The sequence below is a fragment of the Salvelinus alpinus genome, chromosome 3 (genome assembly GCF_045679555.1).
Source record: "Salvelinus alpinus chromosome 3, SLU_Salpinus.1, whole genome shotgun sequence".
Lineage (NCBI taxonomy): Eukaryota > Metazoa > Chordata > Actinopteri > Salmoniformes > Salmonidae > Salvelinus > Salvelinus alpinus.
In genome coordinates, this window is record NC_092088.1 from 90,153,377 (window position 1) to 90,175,865 (window position 22,489).

General features: G+C 44.2%; 1 protein-coding gene across 2 annotated transcripts in view; it reads left to right on the plus strand.

The window, feature by feature from the left end:
- slc35f3b (solute carrier family 35 member F3b) overlaps positions 1-22,489 on the plus strand; it is a 190,940-nt gene that overhangs the window by 128,395 nt on the left and 40,056 nt on the right. The window lies entirely within an intron of this gene.

The window sequence follows — 22,489 nt, forward strand, 5'->3', positions numbered from 1 at the left end:
TGGGGGATTCAATCAACCTTTCGGTTACTGGCCCAAGACTCTAACCACTAGGATACCTGCCCCTTATTACCAGACTATGAGGTAGGCGTATCTCTCAGGTTTACCTGAGAACACAGGGTACACAATCTGGGAGAAACATGCAGAGGTTCACCAGAGGAGGAAACGAGTAAGCCTTTTTCAACAAGCAGCATCTGTGTAACACTAGGTTTATTAGTCCTGTATTACTCCTGGTCCTGTATTACTCCTGGTCCTATATTACTCCTGGTCCGTGGAATACAATGGTCCTGTATTACTCCTGGTCCTGTATTACTCCTGGTCCTGTATTACTCCTGGTCCTTGGAATACAACGGTCCTGTATTACTCCTGGTCCTGTATTACTCCTGGTCCTGTATTACTCCTGGTCCTGTATTACTCCTGGTCCTGTATTACTCCTGGTCCTGTATTACTCCTGGTCCTTGGAATACAGCAGTCCTGTATTACTCCTGGTCCTGTATTACTCCTGGTCCTTGGAATACAACGGTCCTGTATTACTCCTGGTCCTTGGAATACAGCAGTCCTGTATTACTCCTGGTCCTGTATTACTCCTGGTCCTGTATTACTCCTGGTCCTTGGAATACAACGGTCCTGTATTACTCCTGGTCCTTGGAATACAGCAGTCCTGTATTACTCCTGGTCCTGTATTACTCCTGGTCCTGTATTACTCCTGGTCCTTGGAATACAGCAGTCCTGTATTACTCCTGGTCCTGTATTACTCCTGGTCCTGTATTACTCCTGGTCCTGTATTACTCCTGGTCCTGTATTACTCCTGGTCCTTGGAATACAACGGTCCTGTATTACTCCTGGTCCTGTATTACTCCTGGTCCTTGGAATACAACGGTCCTGTATTACTCCTGGTCCTGTATTACTCCTGGTCCTGTATTACTCCTGGTCCTGTATTACTCCTGGTCATGTATTACTCCTGGTCCTGTATTACTCCTGGTCCTGTATTACTCCTGGTCCTTGGAATACAACGGTCCTGTATTACTCCTGGTCCTGTATTACTCCTGGTCCTGTATTACTCCTGGTCCTGTATTACTCCTGGTCCTTGGAATACAACGGTCCTGTATTACTCCTGGTCCTGTATTACTCCTGGTCCTGTATTACTCCTGGTCCTGTATTACTCCTGGTCCTGTATTTCTCCTGGTCCTTGGAATACAGCAGTCCTGTATTACTCCTAGTCCTGTATTACTCCTGGTCCTGTATTACTCCTGGTCCTTGCAATGCAACAGTCCTGTATTACTCCTGGTCCTGTATTACTCTTGGTCCTGTATTACTCCTGGTCCTTGGAATACAACGGTCCTGTATTACTCCTGGTCCTGGAATACAACGGTCCTGTATTACTCCTGGTCCTGTATTACTCCTGGTCCTGTATTACTCCTGGTCCTGTATTACTCCTGGTCCTTGCAATGCAACAGTCCTGTATTACTCCTGGTCCTGTATTACTCTTGGTCCTGTATTACTCCTGGTCCTTGGAATACAACGGTCCTGTATTACTCCTGGTCCTGGAATACAACGGTCCTGTATTACTCCTGGTCCTGTATTACTCCTGGTCCTGTATTACTCCTGGTCCTGTATTACTCCTGGTCCTGTATTACTCCTGGTCCTTGCAATGCAACAGTCCTGTATTACTCCTGGTCCTGTATTACTCTTGGTCCTGTATTACTCCTGGTCCTTGGAATACAACGGTCCTGTATTACTCCTGGTCCTGGAATACAACGGTCCTGTATTACTCCTGGTCCTGTATTACTCCTGGTCCTGTATTACTCCTGGTCCTGTATTACTCCTGGTCCTGTATTACTCCTGGTTCTTGGAATACAACGGTCCTGTATTACTCCTGGTCCTGGAATACAACGGTCCTGTATTACTCCTGGTCCTGTATTACTCCTGGTCCTGTATTACTCCTGGTCCTGTATTACTCCTGGTCCTGTATTACTCCTGGTTCTTGGAATACAACAGTCCTGTATTACTCCTGGTCATGTATTACTCCTGGTCCTGTATTACTCCTGGTCCTGTATTACTCCTGGTCCTTGGAATACAACGGTCCTGTATTACTCCTGGTCCTGTATTACCCCTGTTCCTGTATTACTCCTGGTTCTGTATTACTCCTGGTCCTGTATTACTCCTGGTCCTGTATTACTCCTGGTCCTGTATTACTCCTGGTCCTGTATTACTCCTGGTTCTTGGAATACAACAGTCCTGTATTACTCCTGGTCATGTATTACTCCTGGTCCTGTATTACTCCTGGTCCTGTATTACTCCTGGTCCTTGGAATACAACGGTCCTGTATTACTCCTGGTCCTGTATTACCCCTGGTCCTGTATTACTCCTGGTTCTGTATTACTCCTGGTCCTGTATTACTCCTGGTCCTGTATTACTCCTGGTCCTGTATTACTCCTGGTCCTGTATTACTCCTGGTCCTGTATTACTCCTGGTCCTGTATTACTCCTGGTCCTGTATTACTCCTGGTCCTGTATTACTCCTGGTTCTTGGAATACAACGGTCCTGTATTACTCCTGGTCCTGTATTACTCCTGGTCCTTGGAATACAACGGTCCTGTATTACTCCTGGTCCTGTATTACTCCTGGTCCTGTATTACTCCTGGTCCTGTATTACTCCTGGTCCTTGGAATACAACGGTCCTGTATTATTCCTGGTCCTGTATTACTCCTGGTCCTGTATTACTCCTGGTCCTGTATTACTCCTGGTCCTTAGAATACAACAGTCCTGTATTACTCCTGGTCCTGTATTACTCCTGGTCCTTAGAATACAACAGTCCTGTATTACTCCTGGTCCTGTATTACTCCTGGTCCTTGGAATAAAACGGTCACACATGGCCCTATTACATGTTTCAAGTTATATTAATTAGTTATATTAATCACCTGGTCTAAAGTGGCTGATATAGCCCTGTAGTTCCATTAATCACCTGGTCTAGAGTGGCTGATATAGCCCTGTAGTTATATTAATCACCTGGTCTAGAGTGGCTGATATAGCCCTGTAGTTATATTAATCACCTGGTCTAGAGTGGCTGATATAGCCCTGTAGTTCCATTAATCACCTAGTCTAGAGTGGCTGATATAGCCCTGTAGTTCCATTAATCACCTGGTCTAGATTGGCTGCTTTAGCCCTGTAGTTCCATTAATCACCTGGTCTAGAGTGGCTGCTATAGCCCTGTAGTTCCATTAATCACCTGGTCTAGATTGGCTGCTTTAGCCCTGTAGTTCCATTAATCACCTGGTCTAGAGTGGCTGATATAGCCCTGTAGTTCTATTAATCACCTGGTCTAGAGTGGCTAATATAGCCCTGTAGTTGCATTAATCACCTGTCTAGAGTGCCTGCTTTAGCCCTGTAGTTATATTAATCACCTGGTCTAGATTGGCTGCTTTAGCCCTGTAGTTCCATTAATCACCTGGTCTAGAGTGGCTGATATAGCCCTGTAGTTCTATTAATCACCTGGTCTAGAGTGGCTGATATAGCCCTGTAGGTGCATTAATCACCTGTCTAGAGTGCCTGCTTTAGCCCTGTAGTTATATTAATCACCTGGTCTAGAGTGGCTGATATAGCCCTGTAGTTCCATTAATCACCTGGTCTAGAGTGGCTGATATAGGCCCTGTAGTTCCATTAATCACCTGGTCTAGAGTGGCTGATATAGCCCTGTAGTTATATTAATCACCTAGTCTAGAGTGGCTGATATAGCCCTGTAGTTCTATTAATCACCTGGTCTAGAGTGGCTGATATAGCCCTGTAGTTATATTAATCACCTGGTCTAGAGTTGCTGATATAGCCCTGTAGTTCCATTAATCACCTGTCTAGATTGGCTGATATAGCCCTTTAGTTCCATTAATCACCTGGTCTAGAGTGGCTGCTATAGCCCTGTAGTTCAATTAATCACCTGGTCTAGAGTGGCTGATATAGCCCTGTAGTTCCATTAATCACCTGGTCTAGAGTGGCTGATATAGCCCTGTAGTTCCATTAATCACCTGGTCTAGAGTGGCTGATATAGCCCTGTAGTTCCATTAATCACCTGTCTAGAGTGGCTGATATAGCCCTGTAGTTCCATTAATCACCTGGTCTAGAGTGGCTGATATAGCCCTGTAGTTCCATTAATCACCTGGTCTGGGGGGCTGCTATGGCCCTGTAGTTCTATTAATCACCTGGTCTAGAGTAGCTGATATAGCCCTGTAGTTCTATTAATCACCTGTCTAGAGTGGCTGAAATAGCCCTGTAGTTCAATTAATCACCTGGTCAAGAGTGGCTGATATAGCCCTGTAGTTATATTATTCACCTGGTCTAGAGTGGCTGATATAGCCCTGTAGTTCCATTAATCACCTGGTCTAGAGTGGCTGATATAGCCCTGTAGTTCCATTAATCACCTGGTCTAGAGTGGCTGATATAGCCCTGTAGTTATATTAATCACCTAGTCTAGAGTGGCTGATATAGCCCTGTAGTTCTATTAATCACCTGGTCTAGAGTGGCTGATATAGCCCTGTAGTTATATTAATCACCTGGTCTAGAGTTGCTGATATAGCCCTGTAGTTCCATTAATCACCTGTCTAGATTGGCTGATATAGCCCTTTAGTTCCATTAATCACCTGGTCTAGAGTGGCTGCTATAGCCCTGTAGTTCAATTAATCACCTGGTCTAGAGTGGCTGATATAGCCCTGTAGTTCCATTAATCACCTGGTCTAGAGTGGCTGATATAGCCCTGTAGTTCCATTAATCACCTGGTCTAGAGTGGCTGATATAGCCCTGTAGTTCCATTAATCACCTGTCTAGAGTGGCTGATATAGCCCTGTAGTTCCATTAATCACCTGGTCTAGAGTGGCTGATATAGCCCTGTAGTTCCATTAATCACCTGGTCTGGGGGGCTGCTATGGCCCTGTAGTTCTATTAATCACCTGGTCTAGAGTAGCTGATATAGCCCTGTAGTTCTATTAATCACCTGTCTAGAGTGGCTGAAATAGCCCTGTAGTTCAATTAATCACCTGGTCAAGAGTGGCTGATATAGCCCTGTAGTTATATTATTCACCTGGTCTAGAGTGGCTGATATAGCCCTGTAGTTCCATTAATCACCTGGTCTAGAGTGGCTGATATAGCCCTGTAGTTCCATTAATCACCTGGTCTAGAGTGGCTGATATAGCCCTGTAGTTATATTATTCACCTGGTATAGAGTGGCTGCTATAGCCCTGTAGTTCCATTAATCACCTGGTCTAGAGTGGCTGATATAGCCCTGTAGTTCTATTAATCACCTGGTCTAGAGTGGCTGAAATAGCCCTGTAGTTCAATTAATCACCTGGTCTAGAGTGGCTGATATAGCCCTGTAGTTCAATTAATCACCTGTTCTAGAGTGGCTGATATAGCCCTGTAGTTCCATTAATCACCTGGTCTAGAGTGGCTGATATAGCCCTGTAGGTGCATTAATCACCTGTCTAGAGTGCCTGCTTTAGCCCTGTAGTTATATTAATCACCTGGTCTAGAGTGGCTGATATAGCCCTGTAGTTCCATTAATCACCTGGTCTAGAGTGGCTGATATAGGCCCTGTAGTTCCATTAATCACCTGGTCTAGAGTGGCTGATATAGCCCTGTAGTTATATTAATCACCTAGTCTAGAGTGGCTGATATAGCCCTGTAGTTCTATTAATCACCTGGTCTAGAGTGGCTGATATAGCCCTGTAGTTATATTAATCACCTGGTCTAGAGTTGCTGATATAGCCCTGTAGTTCCATTAATCACCTGTCTAGATTGGCTGATATAGCCCTTTAGTTCCATTAATCACCTGGTCTAGAGTGGCTGCTATAGCCCTGTAGTTCAATTAATCACCTGGTCTAGAGTGGCTGATATAGCCCTGTAGTTCCATTAATCACCTGGTCTAGAGTGGCTGATATAGCCCTGTAGTTCCATTAATCACCTGGTCTAGAGTGGCTGATATAGCCCTGTAGTTCCATTAATCACCTGTCTAGAGTGGCTGATATAGCCCTGTAGTTCCATTAATCACCTGGTCTAGAGTGGCTGATATAGCCCTGTAGTTCCATTAATCACCTGGTCTGGGGGGCTGCTATAGCCCTGTAGTTCTATTAATCACCTGGTCTAGAGTAGCTGATATAGCCCTGTAGTTCTATTAATCACCTGTCTAGAGTGGCTGAAATAGCCCTGTAGTTCAATTAATCACCTGGTCAAGAGTGGCTGATATAGCCCTGTAGTTATATTATTCACCTGGTCTAGAGTGGCTGATATAGCCCTGTAGTTCCATTAATCACCTGGTCTAGAGTGGCTGATATAGCCCTGTAGTTCCATTAATCACCTGGTCTAGAGTGGCTGATATAGCCCTGTAGTTATATTATTCACCTGGTATAGAGTGGCTGCTATAGCCCTGTAGTTCCATTAATCACCTGGTCTAGAGTGGCTGATATAGCCCTGTAGTTCTATTAATCACCTGGTCTAGAGTGGCTGAAATAGCCCTGTAGTTCAATTAATCACCTGGTCTAGAGTGGCTGATATAGCCCTGTAGTTCTATTAATCACCTGTCTAGAGTGGCTGAAATAGCCCTGTAGTTCAATTAATCACCTGGTCAAGAGTGGCTGATATAGCCCTGTAGTTATATTATTCACCTGGTCTAGAGTGGCTGATATAGCCCTGTAGTTCCATTAATCACCTGGTCTAGAGTGGCTGATATAGCCCTGTAGTTCCATTAATCACCTGGTCTAGAGTGGCTGATATAGCCCTGTAGTTATATTATTCACCTGGTATAGAGTGGCTGCTATAGCCCTGTAGTTCCATTAATCACCTGGTCTAGAGTGGCTGATATAGCCCTGTAGTTCTATTAATCACCTGGTCTAGAGTGGCTGAAATAGCCCTGTAGTTCAATTAATCACCTGGTCTAGAGTGGCTGATATAGCCCTGTAGTTCTATTAATCACCTGTTCTAGAGTGGCTGATATAGCCCTGTAGTTCCATTAATCACCTGGTCTAGAGTGGCTGATATAGCCCTGTAGTTCCATTAATCACCTGTCTAGAGTGGCTGATATAGCCCTGTAGTTCTATTAATCACCTGGTCTAGAGTGGCTGATATAGCCCTGTAGTTATATTAATCACCTGGTCTAGAGTGGCTGATATAGCCCTGTAGTTCCATTAATCACCTGGTCTAGAGTGGCTGATATAGCCCTGTAGTTCCATTAATCACCTGGTCTAGAGTGGCTGATATAGCCCTGTAGTTCCATTAATCACCTGGTCTAGAGTGGCTGATATAGCCCTGTAGTTCCATTAATCACCTGGTATAGAGTGGCTGATATAGCCCTGTAGTTATATTAATCACCTGGTCTAGAGTGGCTGATATAGCCCTGTAGTTCTATTAATCACCTGGTCTAGAGTGGCTAATATAGCCCTGTAGTTGCATTAATCACCTGTCTAGAGTGCCTGCTTTAGCCCTGTAGTTATATTAATCACCTGGTCTAGATTGGCTGCTTTAGCCCTGTAGTTCCATTAATCACCTGGTCTAGAGTGGCTGATATAGCCCTGTAGTTCTATTAATCACCTGGTCTAGAGTGGCTGATATAGCCCTGTAGGTGCATTAATCACCTGTCTAGAGTGCCTGCTTTAGCCCTGTAGTTATATTAATCACCTGGTCTAGAGTGGCTGATATAGCCCTGTAGTTCCATTAATCACCTGGTCTAGAGTGGCTGATATAGGCCCTGTAGTTCCATTAATCACCTGGTCTAGAGTGGCTGATATAGCCCTGTAGTTCTATTAATCACCTGGTCTAGAGTGGCTGATATAGCCCTGTAGTTATATTAATCACCTGGTCTAGAGTTGCTGATATAGCCCTGTAGTTCCATTAATCACCTGTCTAGATTGGCTGATATAGCCCTTTAGTTCCATTAATCACCTGGTCTAGAGTGGCTGCTATAGCCCTGTAGTTCAATTAATCACCTGGTCTAGAGTGGCTGATATAGCCCTGTAGTTCCATTAATCACCTGGTCTAGAGTGGCTGATATAGCCCTGTAGTTCCATTAATCACCTGGTCTAGAGTGGCTGATATAGCCCTGTAGTTCCATTAATCACCTGTCTAGAGTGGCTGATATAGCCCTGTAGTTCCATTAATCACCTGGTCTAGAGTGGCTGATATAGCCCTGTAGTTCCATTAATCACCTGGTCTGGGGGGCTGCTATGGCCCTGTAGTTCTATTAATCACCTGGTCTAGAGTAGCTGATATAGCCCTGTAGTTCTATTAATCACCTGTCTAGAGTGGCTGAAATAGCCCTGTAGTTCAATTAATCACCTGGTCAAGAGTGGCTGATATAGCCCTGTAGTTATATTATTCACCTGGTCTAGAGTGGCTGATATAGCCCTGTAGTTCCATTAATCACCTGGTCTAGAGTGGCTGATATAGCCCTGTAGTTCCATTAATCACCTGGTCTAGAGTGGCTGATATAGCCCTGTAGTTATATTATTCACCTGGTATAGAGTGGCTGCTATAGCCCTGTAGTTCCATTAATCACCTGGTCTAGAGTGGCTGATATAGCCCTGTAGTTCTATTAATCACCTGGTCTAGAGTGGCTGAAATAGCCCTGTAGTTCAATTAATCACCTGGTCTAGAGTGGCTGATATAGCCCTGTAGTTCTATTAATCACCTGTTCTAGAGTGGCTGATATAGCCCTGTAGTTCCATTAATCACCTGGTCTAGAGTGGCTGATATAGCCCTGTAGGTGCATTAATCACCTGTCTAGAGTGCCTGCTTTAGCCCTGTAGTTATATTAATCACCTGGTCTAGAGTGGCTGATATAGCCCTGTAGTTCCATTAATCACCTGGTCTAGAGTGGCTGATATAGGCCCTGTAGTTCCATTAATCACCTGGTCTAGAGTGGCTGATATAGCCCTGTAGTTATATTAATCACCTAGTCTAGAGTGGCTGATATAGCCCTGTAGTTCTATTAATCACCTGGTCTAGAGTGGCTGATATAGCCCTGTAGTTATATTAATCACCTGGTCTAGAGTTGCTGATATAGCCCTGTAGTTCCATTAATCACCTGTCTAGATTGGCTGATATAGCCCTTTAGTTCCATTAATCACCTGGTCTAGAGTGGCTGCTATAGCCCTGTAGTTCAATTAATCACCTGGTCTAGAGTGGCTGATATAGCCCTGTAGTTCCATTAATCACCTGGTCTAGAGTGGCTGATATAGCCCTGTAGTTCCATTAATCACCTGGTCTAGAGTGGCTGATATAGCCCTGTAGTTCCATTAATCACCTGTCTAGAGTGGCTGATATAGCCCTGTAGTTCCATTAATCACCTGGTCTAGAGTGGCTGATATAGCCCTGTAGTTCCATTAATCACCTGGTCTGGGGGGCTGCTATAGCCCTGTAGTTCTATTAATCACCTGGTCTAGAGTAGCTGATATAGCCCTGTAGTTCTATTAATCACCTGTCTAGAGTGGCTGAAATAGCCCTGTAGTTCAATTAATCACCTGGTCAAGAGTGGCTGATATAGCCCTGTAGTTATATTATTCACCTGGTCTAGAGTGGCTGATATAGCCCTGTAGTTCCATTAATCACCTGGTCTAGAGTGGCTGATATAGCCCTGTAGTTCCATTAATCACCTGGTCTAGAGTGGCTGATATAGCCCTGTAGTTATATTATTCACCTGGTATAGAGTGGCTGCTATAGCCCTGTAGTTCCATTAATCACCTGGTCTAGAGTGGCTGATATAGCCCTGTAGTTCTATTAATCACCTGGTCTAGAGTGGCTGAAATAGCCCTGTAGTTCAATTAATCACCTGGTCTAGAGTGGCTGATATAGCCCTGTAGTTCTATTAATCACCTGTTATAGAGTGGCTGATATAGCCCTGTAGTTCCATTAATCACCTGGTCTAGAGTGGCTGATATAGCCCTGTAGTTCTATTAATCACCTGGTCTAGAGTGGCTGATATAGCCCTGTAGTTATATTAATCACCTGGTCTAGAGTGGCTGATATAGCCCTGTAGTTCCATTAATCACCTGGTCTAGAGTGGCTGATATAGCCCTGTAGTTCTATTAATCACCTGTCTAGAGTGGCTGAAATAGCCCTGTAGTTCAATTAATCACCTGGTCAAGAGTGGCTGATATAGCCCTGTAGTTATATTATTCACCTGGTCTAGAGTGGCTGATATAGCCCTGTAGTTCCATTAATCACCTGGTCTAGAGTGGCTGATATAGCCCTGTAGTTCCATTAATCACCTGGTCTAGAGTGGCTGATATAGCCCTGTAGTTATATTATTCACCTGGTATAGAGTGGCTGCTATAGCCCTGTAGTTCCATTAATCACCTGGTCTAGAGTGGCTGATATAGCCCTGTAGTTCTATTAATCACCTGGTCTAGAGTGGCTGAAATAGCCCTGTAGTTCAATTAATCACCTGGTCTAGAGTGGCTGATATAGCCCTGTAGTTCTATTAATCACCTGTTCTAGAGTGGCTGATATAGCCCTGTAGTTCCATTAATCACCTGGTCTAGAGTGGCTGATATAGCCCTGTAGTTCCATTAATCACCTGTCTAGAGTGGCTGATATAGCCCTGTAGTTCTATTAATCACCTGGTCTAGAGTGGCTGATATAGCCCTGTAGTTATATTAATCACCTGGTCTAGAGTGGCTGATATAGCCCTGTAGTTCCATTAATCACCTGGTCTAGAGTGGCTGATATAGCCCTGTAGTTCCATTAATCACCTGGTCTAGAGTGGCTGATATAGCCCTGTAGTTCCATTAATCACCTGGTCTAGAGTGGCTGATATAGCCCTGTAGTTCCATTAATCACCTGGTCTAGAGTGGCTGATATAGCCCTGTAGTTCCATTAATCACCTGGTCTGGGGGGCTGCTATAGCCCTGTAGTTCTATTAATAACCTGGTCTAGAGTGGCTGATATAGCCCTGTAGTTCTATTAATCACCTGTCTAGAGTGGCTGAATTAGCCCTGTAGTTCAATTAATCACCTGGTCTAGAGTGGCTGATATAGCCCTGTAGTTATATTATTCACCTGGTCGAGAGTGGCTGATATAGCCCTGTAGTTCCATTAATCACCTGGTCTAGAGTGGCTGATATAGCCCTGTAGTTCCATTAATCACCTGGTATAGAGTGGGTGATATAGCCCTGTAGTTATATTAATCACCTGGTCTAGAGTGGCTGATATAGCCCTGTAGTTCCATTAATCACCTGGTCTAGTGGCTGATATAGCCCTGTAGTTCCATTAATCACCTGGTCTAGAGTGGCTGATATAGCCCTGTAGTTATATTATTCACCTGGTCTAGAGTGGCTGCTATAGCCCTGTAGTTCCATGAATCACCTGGTCTAGAGTGGCTGATATAGCCCTGTAGTTCTATTAATCACCTGGTCTAGAGTGGCTGAAATAGCCCTGTAGTTCAATGAATCACCTGGTCTAGAGTGGCTGATATAGCCCTGTAGTTCTATTAATCACCTGGTCTAGAGTGGCTGATATAGCCCTGTAGTTCTATTAATCACCTGTTCTAGAGTGGCTGATATAGCCCTGTAGTTCTATTAATCACCTGGTCTAGAGTGGCTGATATAGCCCTGTAGTTCAATTAATCACCTGGTCTAGAGTGGCTGATATAGCCCTGTAGTTATATTATTCACCTGGTCTAGAGTGGCTGCTATAGCCCTGTAGTTCCATTAATCACCTGTTCTAGAGTGGCTGCTATAGCCCTGTAGTTCAATTAATCACCTGGTCTAGAGTGGCTGCTATAGCCCTGTAGTTCAATTAATCACCTGGTCTAGAGTGGCTGATATAGCCCTGTAGTTCTATTAATCACCTGGTCTAGAGTGGCTGATATAGCCCTGTAGTTATATTAATCACCTAGTCTAGAGTGGCTGATATAGCCCTGTAGTTATATTAATCACCTGGTCTAGAGTGGCTGATATAGGCCCTGTAGTTCCATTAATCACCTGGTCTAGAGTGGCTGAAATAGCCCTGTAGTTCAATTAATCACCTGGTCTAGAGTGGCTGATATAGCCCTGTAGTTATATTATTCACCTGGTCTAGAGTGGCTGCTATAGCCCTGTAGTTCCATTAATCACCTGGTCTAGAGTGGCTGCTATAGCCCTGTAGATCCATTAATCACCTGGTCTAGAGTGGCTGATATCGCCCCGTAGTTCTATTAATCACCTGGTCTAGAGTGGCTGCTATAGCCCTGTAGTTCTATTAATCCCCTGGTCTAGAGTGGCTGCTATAGCCCTGTAGTTCCATTAATCACCTGGTCTAGAGTGGCTGATATAGCCCTGTAGTTATATTAATCACCTGGTCTAGAGTGGCTGATATAGCCCTGTAGTTCCATTAATCACCTGGTCTGGGGGGCTGCTATAGCCCTGTAGTTCTATTAATAACCTGGTCTAGAGTGGCTGATATAGCCCTGTAGTTCTATTAATCACCTGTCTAGAGTGGCTGAAATAGCCCTGTAGTTCAATTAATCACCTGGTCTAGAGTGGCTGATATAGCCCTGTAGTTATATTATTCACCTGGTCGAGAGTGGCTGATATAGCCCTGTAGTTCCATTAATCACCTGGTCTAGAGTGGCTGATATAGCCCTGTAGTTCCATTAATCACCTGGTATAGAGTGGCTGATATAGCCCTGTAGTTATATTAATCACCTGGTCTAGAGTGGCTGATATAGCCCTGTAGTTCCATTAATCACCTGGTCTGGGGGGCTGCTATAGCCCTGTAGTTCTATTAATAACCTGGTCTAGAGTGGCTGATATAGCCCTGTAGTTCTATTAATCACCTGTCTAGAGTGGCTGAATTAGCCCTGTAGTTCCATTAATCACCTGGTCTAGAGTGGCTGCTATAGCCCTGTAGATCCATTAATCACCTGGTCTAGAGTGGCTGATATCGCCCCGTAGTTCTATTAATCACCTGGTCTAGAGTGGCTGCTATAGCCCTGTAGTTCTATTAATCCCCTGGTCTAGAGTGGCTGCTATAGCCCTGTAGTTCCATTAATCACCTGGTCTAGAGTGGCTGATATAGCCCTGTAGTTATATTAATCACCTGGTCTAGAGTGGCTGATATAGCCCTGTAGTTCCATTAATCACCTGGTCTGGGGGGCTGCTATAGCCCTGTAGTTCTATTAATAACCTGGTCTAGAGTGGCTGATATAGCCCTGTAGTTCTATTAATCACCTGTCTAGAGTGGCTGAAATAGCCCTGTAGTTCAATTAATCACCTGGTCTAGAGTGGCTGATATAGCCCTGTAGTTATATTATTCACCTGGTCGAGAGTGGCTGATATAGCCCTGTAGTTCCATTAATCACCTGGTCTAGAGTGGCTGATATAGCCCTGTAGTTCCATTAATCACCTGGTATAGAGTGGCTGATATAGCCCTGTAGTTATATTAATCACCTGGTCTAGAGTGGCTGATATAGCCCTGTAGTTCCATTAATCACCTGGTCTGGGGGGCTGCTATAGCCCTGTAGTTCTATTAATAACCTGGTCTAGAGTGGCTGATATAGCCCTGTAGTTCTATTAATCACCTGTCTAGAGTGGCTGAATTAGCCCTGTAGTTCAATTAATCACCTGGTCTAGAGTGGCTGATATAGCCCTGTAGTTATATTATTCACCTGGTCGAGAGTGGCTGATATAGCCCTGTAGTTCCATTAATCACCTGGTCTAGAGTGGCTGATATAGCCCTGTAGTTCCATTAATCACCTGGTCTAGAGTGGCTGATATAGCCCTGTAGTTCCATTAATCACCTGGTCTAGAGTGGCTGATATAGCCCTGTAGTTCTATTAATCACCTGGTCTAGAGTGGCTGAAATAGCCCTGTAGTTCAATTAATCACCTGGTCTAGAGTGGCTGATATAGCCCTGTAGTTCTATTAATCACCTGTTCTAGAGTGGCTGATATAGCCCTGTAGTTCCATTAATCACCTGGTCTAGAGTGGCTGATATAGCCCTGTAGTTCCATTAATCACCTGTCTAGAGTGGCTGATATAGCCCTGTAGTTCTATTAATCACCTGGTCTAGAGTGGCTGATATAGCCCTGTAGTTATATTAATCACCTGGTCTAGAGTGGCTGATATAGCCCTGTAGTTCCATTAATCACCTGGTCTAGAGTGGCTGATATAGCCCTGTAGTTCCATTAATCACCTGGTCTAGAGTGGCTGATATAGCCCTGTAGTTCCATTAATCACCTGGTCTAGAGTGGCTGATATAGCCCTGTAGTTCCATTAATCACCTGGTCTAGAGTGGCTGATATAGCCCTGTAGTTCCATTAATCACCTGGTCTGGGGGGCTGCTATAGCCCTGTAGTTCTATTAATAACCTGGTCTAGAGTGGCTGATATAGCCCTGTAGTTCTATTAATCACCTGTCTAGAGTGGCTGAATTAGCCCTGTAGTTCAATTAATCACCTGGTCTAGAGTGGCTGATATAGCCCTGTAGTTATATTATTCACCTGGTCGAGAGTGGCTGATATAGCCCTGTAGTTCCATTAATCACCTGGTCTAGAGTGGCTGATATAGCCCTGTAGTTCCATTAATCACCTGGTATAGAGTGGGTGATATAGCCCTGTAGTTATATTAATCACCTGGTCTAGAGTGGCTGATATAGCCCTGTAGTTCCATTAATCACCTGGTCTAGTGGCTGATATAGCCCTGTAGTTCCATTAATCACCTGGTCTAGAGTGGCTGATATAGCCCTGTAGTTATATTATTCACCTGGTCTAGAGTGGCTGCTATAGCCCTGTAGTTCCATTAATCACCTGGTCTAGAGTGGCTGATATAGCCCTGTAGTTCTATTAATCACCTGGTCTAGAGTGGCTGAAATAGCCCTGTAGTTCAATGAATCACCTGGTCTAGAGTGGCTGATATAGCCCTGTAGTTCTATTAATCACCTGGTCTAGAGTGGCTGATATAGCCCTGTAGTTCTATTAATCACCTGTTCTAGAGTGGCTGATATAGCCCTGTAGTTCTATTAATCACCTGGTCTAGAGTGGCTGATATAGCCCTGTAGTTCAATTAATCACCTGGTCTAGAGTGGCTGATATAGCCCTGTAGTTATATTATTCACCTGGTCTAGAGTGGCTGCTATAGCCCTGTAGTTCCATTAATCACCTGTTCTAGAGTGGCTGCTATAGCCCTGTAGTTCAATTAATCACCTGGTCTAGAGTGGCTGCTATAGCCCTGTAGTTCAATTAATCACCTGGTCTAGAGTGGCTGATATAGCCCTGTAGTTCTATTAATCACCTGGTCTAGAGTGGCTGATATAGCCCTGTAGTTATATTAATCACCTAGTCTAGAGTGGCTGATATAGCCCTGTAGTTATATTAATCACCTGGTCTAGAGTGGCTGATATAGGCCCTGTAGTTCCATTAATCACCTGGTCTAGAGTGGCTGAAATAGCCCTGTAGTTCAATTAATCACCTGGTCTAGAGTGGCTGATATAGCCCTGTAGTTATATTATTCACCTGGTCTAGAGTGGCTGCTATAGCCCTGTAGTTCCATTAATCACCTGGTCTAGAGTGGCTGCTATAGCCCTGTAGATCCATTAATCACCTGGTCTAGAGTGGCTGATATCGCCCCGTAGTTCTATTAATCACCTGGTCTAGAGTGGCTGCTATAGCCCTGTAGTTCTATTAATCCCCTGGTCTAGAGTGGCTGCTATAGCCCTGTAGTTCCATTAATCACCTGGTCTAGAGTGGCTGATATAGCCCTGTAGTTATATTAATCACCTGGTCTAGAGTGGCTGATATAGCCCTGTAGTTCCATTAATCACCTGGTCTGGGGGGCTGCTATAGCCCTGTAGTTCTATTAATAACCTGGTCTAGAGTGGCTGATATAGCCCTGTAGTTCTATTAATCACCTGTCTAGAGTGGCTGAAATAGCCCTGTAGTTCAATTAATCACCTGGTCTAGAGTGGCTGATATAGCCCTGTAGTTATATTATTCACCTGGTCGAGAGTGGCTGATATAGCCCTGTAGTTCCATTAATCACCTGGTCTAGAGTGGCTGATATAGCCCTGTAGTTATATTATTCACCTGTCTAGAGTGGCTGAAATAGCCCTGTAGTTCAATTAATCACCTGGTCTAGAGTGGCTGATATAGCCCTGTAGTTATATTATTCACCTGGTCGAGAGTGGCTGATATAGCCCTGTAGTTCCATTAATCACCTGGTCTAGAGTGGCTGATATAGCCCTGTAGTTCCATTAATCACCTGGTATAGAGTGGCTGATATAGCCCTGTAGTTATATTAATCACCTGGTCTAGAGTGGCTGATATAGCCCTGTAGTTCCATTAATCACCTGGTCTGGGGGGCTGCTATAGCCCTGTAGTTCTATTAATAACCTGGTCTAGAGTGGCTGATATAGCCCTGTAGTTCTATTAATCACCTGTCTAGAGTGGCTGAATTAGCCCTGTAGTTCAATTAATCACCTGGTCTAGAGTGGCTGATATAGCCCTGTAGTTATATTATTCACCTGGTCGAGAGTGGCTGATATAGCCCTGTAGTTCCATTAATCACCTGGTCTAGAGTGGCTGATATAGCCCTGTAGTTCCATTAATCACCTGGTCTAGAGTGGCTGATATAGCCCTGTAGTTCCATTAATCACCTGGTCTAGAGTGGCTGATATAGCCCTGTAGTTCTATTAATCACCTGGTCTAGAGTGGCTGAAATAGCCCTGTAGTTCAATTAATCACCTGGTCTAGAGTGGCTGATATAGCCCTGTAGTTCTATTAATCACCTGTTCTAGAGTGGCTGATATAGCCCTGTAGTTCCATTAATCACCTGGTCTAGAGTGGCTGATATAGCCCTGTAGTTCCATTAATCACCTGTCTAGAGTGGCTGATATAGCCCTGTAGTTCTATTAATCACCTGGTCTAGAGTGGCTGATATAGCCCTGTAGTTATATTAATCACCTGGTCTAGAGTGGCTGATATAGCCCTGTAGTTCCATTAATCACCTGGTCTAGAGTGGCTGATATAGCCCTGTAGTTCCATTAATCACCTGGTCTAGAGTGGCTGATATAGCCCTGTAGTTCCATTAATCACCTGGTCTAGAGTGGCTGATATAGCCCTGTAGTTCCATTAATCACCTGGTCTAGAGTGGCTGATATAGCCCTGTAGTTCCATTAATCACCTGGTCTGGGGGGCTGCTATAGCCCTGTAGTTCTATTAATAACCTGGTCTAGAGTGGCTGATATAGCCCTGTAGTTCTATTAATCACCTGTCTAGAGTGGCTGAATTAGCCCTGTAGTTCAATTAATCACCTGGTCTAGAGTGGCTGATATAGCCCTGTAGTTATATTATTCACCTGGTCGAGAGTGGCTGATATAGCCCTGTAGTTCCATTAATCACCTGGTCTAGAGTGGCTGATATAGCCCTGTAGTTCCATTAATCACCTGGTATAGAGTGGGTGATATAGCCCTGTAGTTATATTAATCACCTGGTCTAGAGTGGCTGATATAGCCCTGTAGTTCAATTAATCACCTGGTCTAGAGTGGCTGATATAGCCCTGTAGTTATATTATTCACCTGGTCGAGAGTGGCTGATATAGCCCTGTAGTTCCATTAATCACCTGGTCTAGAGTGGCTGATATAGCCCTGTAGTTCCATTAATCACCTGGTATAGAGTGGCTGATATAGCCCTGTAGTTATATTAATCACCTGGTCTAGAGTGGCTGATATAGCCCTGTAGTTCCATTAATCACCTGGTCTGGGGGGCTGCTATAGCCCTGTAGTTCTATTAATAACCTGGTCTAGAGTGGCTGATATAGCCCTGTAGTTCTATTAATCACCTGTCTAGAGTGGCTGAATTAGCCCTGTAGTTCAATTAATCACCTGGTCTAGAGTGGCTGATATAGCCCTGTAGTTATATTATTCACCTGGTCGAGAGTGGCTGATATAGCCCTGTAGTTCCATTAATCACCTGGTCTAGAGTGGCTGATATAGCCCTGTAGTTCCATTAATCACCTGGTCTAGAGTGGCTGATATAGCCCTGTAGTTCCATTAATCACCTGGTCTAGAGTGGCTGATATAGCCCTGTAGTTCTATTAATCACCTGGTCTAGAGTGGCTGAAATAGCCCTGTAGTTCAATTAATCACCTGGTCTAGAGTGGCTGATATAGCCCTGTAGTTCTATTAATCACCTGTTCTAGAGTGGCTGATATAGCCCTGTAGTTCCATTAATCACCTGGTCTAGAGTGGCTGATATAGCCCTGTAGTTCCATTAATCACCTGTCTAGAGTGGCTGATATAGCCCTGTAGTTCTATTAATCACCTGGTCTAGAGTGGCTGATATAGCCCTGTAGTTATATTAATCACCTGGTCTAGAGTGGCTGATATAGCCCTGTAGTTCCATTAATCACCTGGTCTAGAGTGGCTGATATAGCCCTGTAGTTCCATTAATCACCTGGTCTAGAGTGGCTGATATAGCCCTGTAGTTCCATTAATCACCTGGTCTAGAGTGGCTGATATAGCCCTGTAGTTCCATTAATCACCTGGTCTAGAGTGGCTGATATAGCCCTGTAGTTCCATTAATCACCTGGTCTGGGGGGCTGCTATAGCCCTGTAGTTCTATTAATAACCTGGTCTAGAGTGGCTGATATAGCCCTGTAGTTCTATTAATCACCTGTCTAGAGTGGCTGAATTAGCCCTGTAGTTCAATTAATCACCTGGTCTAGAGTGGCTGATATAGCCCTGTAGTTATATTATTCACCTGGTCGAGAGTGGCTGATATAGCCCTGTAGTTCCATTAATCACCTGGTCTAGAGTGGCTGATATAGCCCTGTAGTTCCATTAATCACCTGGTATAGAGTGGGTGATATAGCCCTGTAGTTATATTAATCACCTGGTCTAGAGTGGCTGATATAGCCCTGTAGTTCCATTAATCACCTGGTCTAGTGGCTGATATAGCCCTGTAGTTCCATTAATCACCTGGTCTAGAGTGGCTGATATAGCCCTGTAGTTATATTATTCACCTGGTCTAGAGTGGCTGCTATAGCCCTGTAGTTCCATTAATCACCTGGTCTAGAGTGGCTGATATAGCCCTGTAGTTCTATTAATCACCTGGTCTAGAGTGGCTGAAATAGCCCTGTAGTTCAATGAATCACCTGGTCTAGAGTGGCTGATATAGCCCTGTAGTTCTATTAATCACCTGGTCTAGAGTGGCTGATATAGCCCTGTAGTTCTATTAATCACCTGTTCTAGAGTGGCTGATATAGCCCTGTAGTTCTATTAATCACCTGGTCTAGAGTGGCTGATATAGCCCTGTAGTTCAATTAATCACCTGGTCTAGAGTGGCTGATATAGCCCTGTAGTTATATTATTCACCTGGTCTAGAGTGGCTGCTATAGCCCTGTAGTTCCATTAATCACCTGTTCTAGAGTGGCTGCTATAGCCCTGTAGTTCAATTAATCACCTGGTCTAGAGTGGCTGCTATAGCCCTGTAGTTCAATTAATCACCTGGTCTAGAGTGGCTGATATAGCCCTGTAGTTCTATTAATCACCTGGTCTAGAGTGGCTGATATAGCCCTGTAGTTATATTAATCACCTGGTCTAGAGTGGCTGATATAGCCCTGTAGTTCCATTAATCACCTGGTCTGGGGGGCTGCTATAGCCCTGTAGTTCTATTAATAACCTGGTCTAGAGTGGCTGATATAGCCCTGTAGTTCTATTAATCACCTGTCTAGAGTGGCTGAATTAGCCCTGTAGTTCAATTAATCACCTGGTCTAGAGTGGCTGATATAGCCCTGTAGTTATATTATTCACCTGGTCGAGAGTGGCTGATATAGCCCTGTAGTTCCATTAATCACCTGGTCTAGAGTGGCTGATATAGCCCTGTAGTTCCATTAATCACCTGGTATAGAGTGGGTGATATAGCCCTGTAGTTATATTAATCACCTGGTCTAGAGTGGCTGATATAGCCCTGTAGTTCCATTAATCACCTGGTCTAGTGGCTGATATAGCCCTGTAGTTCCATTAATCACCTGGTCTAGAGTGGCTGATATAGCCCTGTAGTTATATTATTCACCTGGTCTAGAGTGGCTGCTATAGCCCTGTAGTTCCATTAATCACCTGGTCTAGAGTGGCTGATATAGCCCTGTAGTTCTATTAATCACCTGGTCTAGAGTGGCTGAAATAGCCCTGTAGTTCAATGAATCACCTGGTCTAGAGTGGCTGATATAGCCCTGTAGTTCTATTAATCACCTGGTCTAGAGTGGCTGATATAGCCCTGTAGTTCTATTAATCACCTGTTCTAGAGTGGCTGATATAGCCCTGTAGTTCTATTAATCACCTGGTCTAGAGTGGCTGATATAGCCCTGTAGTTCAATTAATCACCTGGTCTAGAGTGGCTGATATAGCCCTGTAGTTATATTATTCACCTGGTCTAGAGTGGCTGCTATAGCCCTGTAGTTCCATTAATCACCTGTTCTAGAGTGGCTGCTATAGCCCTGTAGTTCCATTAATCACCTGTTCTAGAGTGGCTGCTATAGCCCTGTAGTTCAATTAATCACCTGGTCTAGAGTGGCTGCTATAGCCCTGTAGTTCAATTAATCACCTGGTCTAGAGTGGCTGATATAGCCCTGTAGTTCTATTAATCACCTGGTCTAGAGTGGCTGATATAGCCCTGTAGTTATATTAATCACCTAGTCTAGAGTGGCTGATATAGCCCTGTAGTTATATTAATCACCTGGTCTAGAGTGGCTGATATAGGCCCTGTAGTTCCATTAATCACCTGGTCTAGAGTGGCTGAAATAGCCCTGTAGTTCAATTAATCACCTGGTCTAGAGTGGCTGATATAGCCCTGTAGTTATATTATTCACCTGGTCTAGAGTGGCTGCTATAGCCCTGTAGTTCCATTAATCACCTGGTCTAGAGTGGCTGCTATAGCCCTGTAGATCCATTAATCACCTGGTCTAGAGTGGCTGATATCGCCCCGTAGTTCTATTAATCACCTGGTCTAGAGTGGCTGCTATAGCCCTGTAGTTCTATTAATCCCCTGGTCTAGAGTGGCTGCTATAGCCCTGTAGTTCCATTAATCACCTGGTCTAGAGTGGCTGATATAGCCCCTGTAGTTCTATTATTAACCTGGTCTAGAGTGGCTGCTATAGCCCTGTAGTTCCATTAATCACCTGTCTAGAGTGGCTGATATATCCCTGTAGTTCCATTAAAAACCTGGTCTAGAGTGGCTGCTATAGCCCTGTAGTTCCATTAATCACCTGTCTAGAGTGGCTGATATAGCCCTGTAGTTCCATTAATCACCTGGTCTAGAGTGGCTGATATAGCCCTGTAGTTCCATTAAAAACCTGGTCTAGAGTGGCTGATATAGCCCTGTAGTTCCATTAATCACCTGGTCTAGAGTGGCTGATATAGCCCTGTAGTTCTATTAATCACCTGGTCTAGAGTGGCTGATACAGCCCTGTAGTTCTATTAATCACCTGGTCTAGAGTGGCTGATATAGCCCTGTAGTTATATTAATCACCTAGTCTAGAGTGGCTGATATAGCCCTGTAGTTCCATTAATCACCTGGTCTAGAGTGGCTGATATAGCCCTGTAGTTCTATTAATCACCTGGTCTAGAGTGGCTGAAATAGCCCTGTAGTTCAATTAATCACCTGGTCTAGAGTGGCTGATATAGCCCTGTAGTTCTATTAATCACCTGGTATAGAGTGGCTGATATAGCCCTGTAGTTATATTAATCACCTGTTCTAGAGTGGCTGATATAGCCCTGTAGTTCCATTAATCACCTGGTCTGGGGGGCTGCTATAGCCCTGTAGTTCTATTAATAACCTGGTCTAGAGTGGCTGATATAGCCCTGTAGTTCTATTAATCACCTGTTCTAGAGTGGCTGATATAGCCCTGTAGTTCCATTAATCACCTGGTCTGGGGGGCTGCTATAGCCCTGTAGTTCTATTAATAACCTGGTCTAGAGTGGCTGATATAGCCCTGTAGTTCCATTAATCACCTGGTATAGAGTGGCTGATATAGCCCTGTAGTTATATTAATCACCTGGTCTAGAGTGGCTGATATAGCCCTGTAGTTCCATTAATCACCTGGTCTAGTGGCTGATATAGCCCTGTAGTTCCATTAATCACCTGGTCTAGAGTGGCTGATATAGCCCTGTAGTTATATTATTCACCTGGTCTAGAGTGGCTGCTATAGCCCTGTAGTTCCATTAATCACCTGGTCTAGAGTGGCTGATATAGCCCTGTAGTTCTATTAATCACCTGGTCTAGAGTGGCTGAAATAGCCCTGTAGTTCAATTAATCACCTGGTCTATAGTGGCTGATATAGCCCTGTAGTTCTATTAATCACCTGGTCTAGAGTGGCTGATATAGCCCTGTAGTTCTATTAATCACCTGTTCTAGAGTGGCTGATATAGCCCTGTAGTTCTATTAATCACCTGGTCTAGAGTGGCTGCTATAGCCCTGTAGTTCAATTAATCACCTGGTCTAGAGTGGCTGATATTGCCCTGTAGTTCTATTAATCACCTGGTCTAGAGT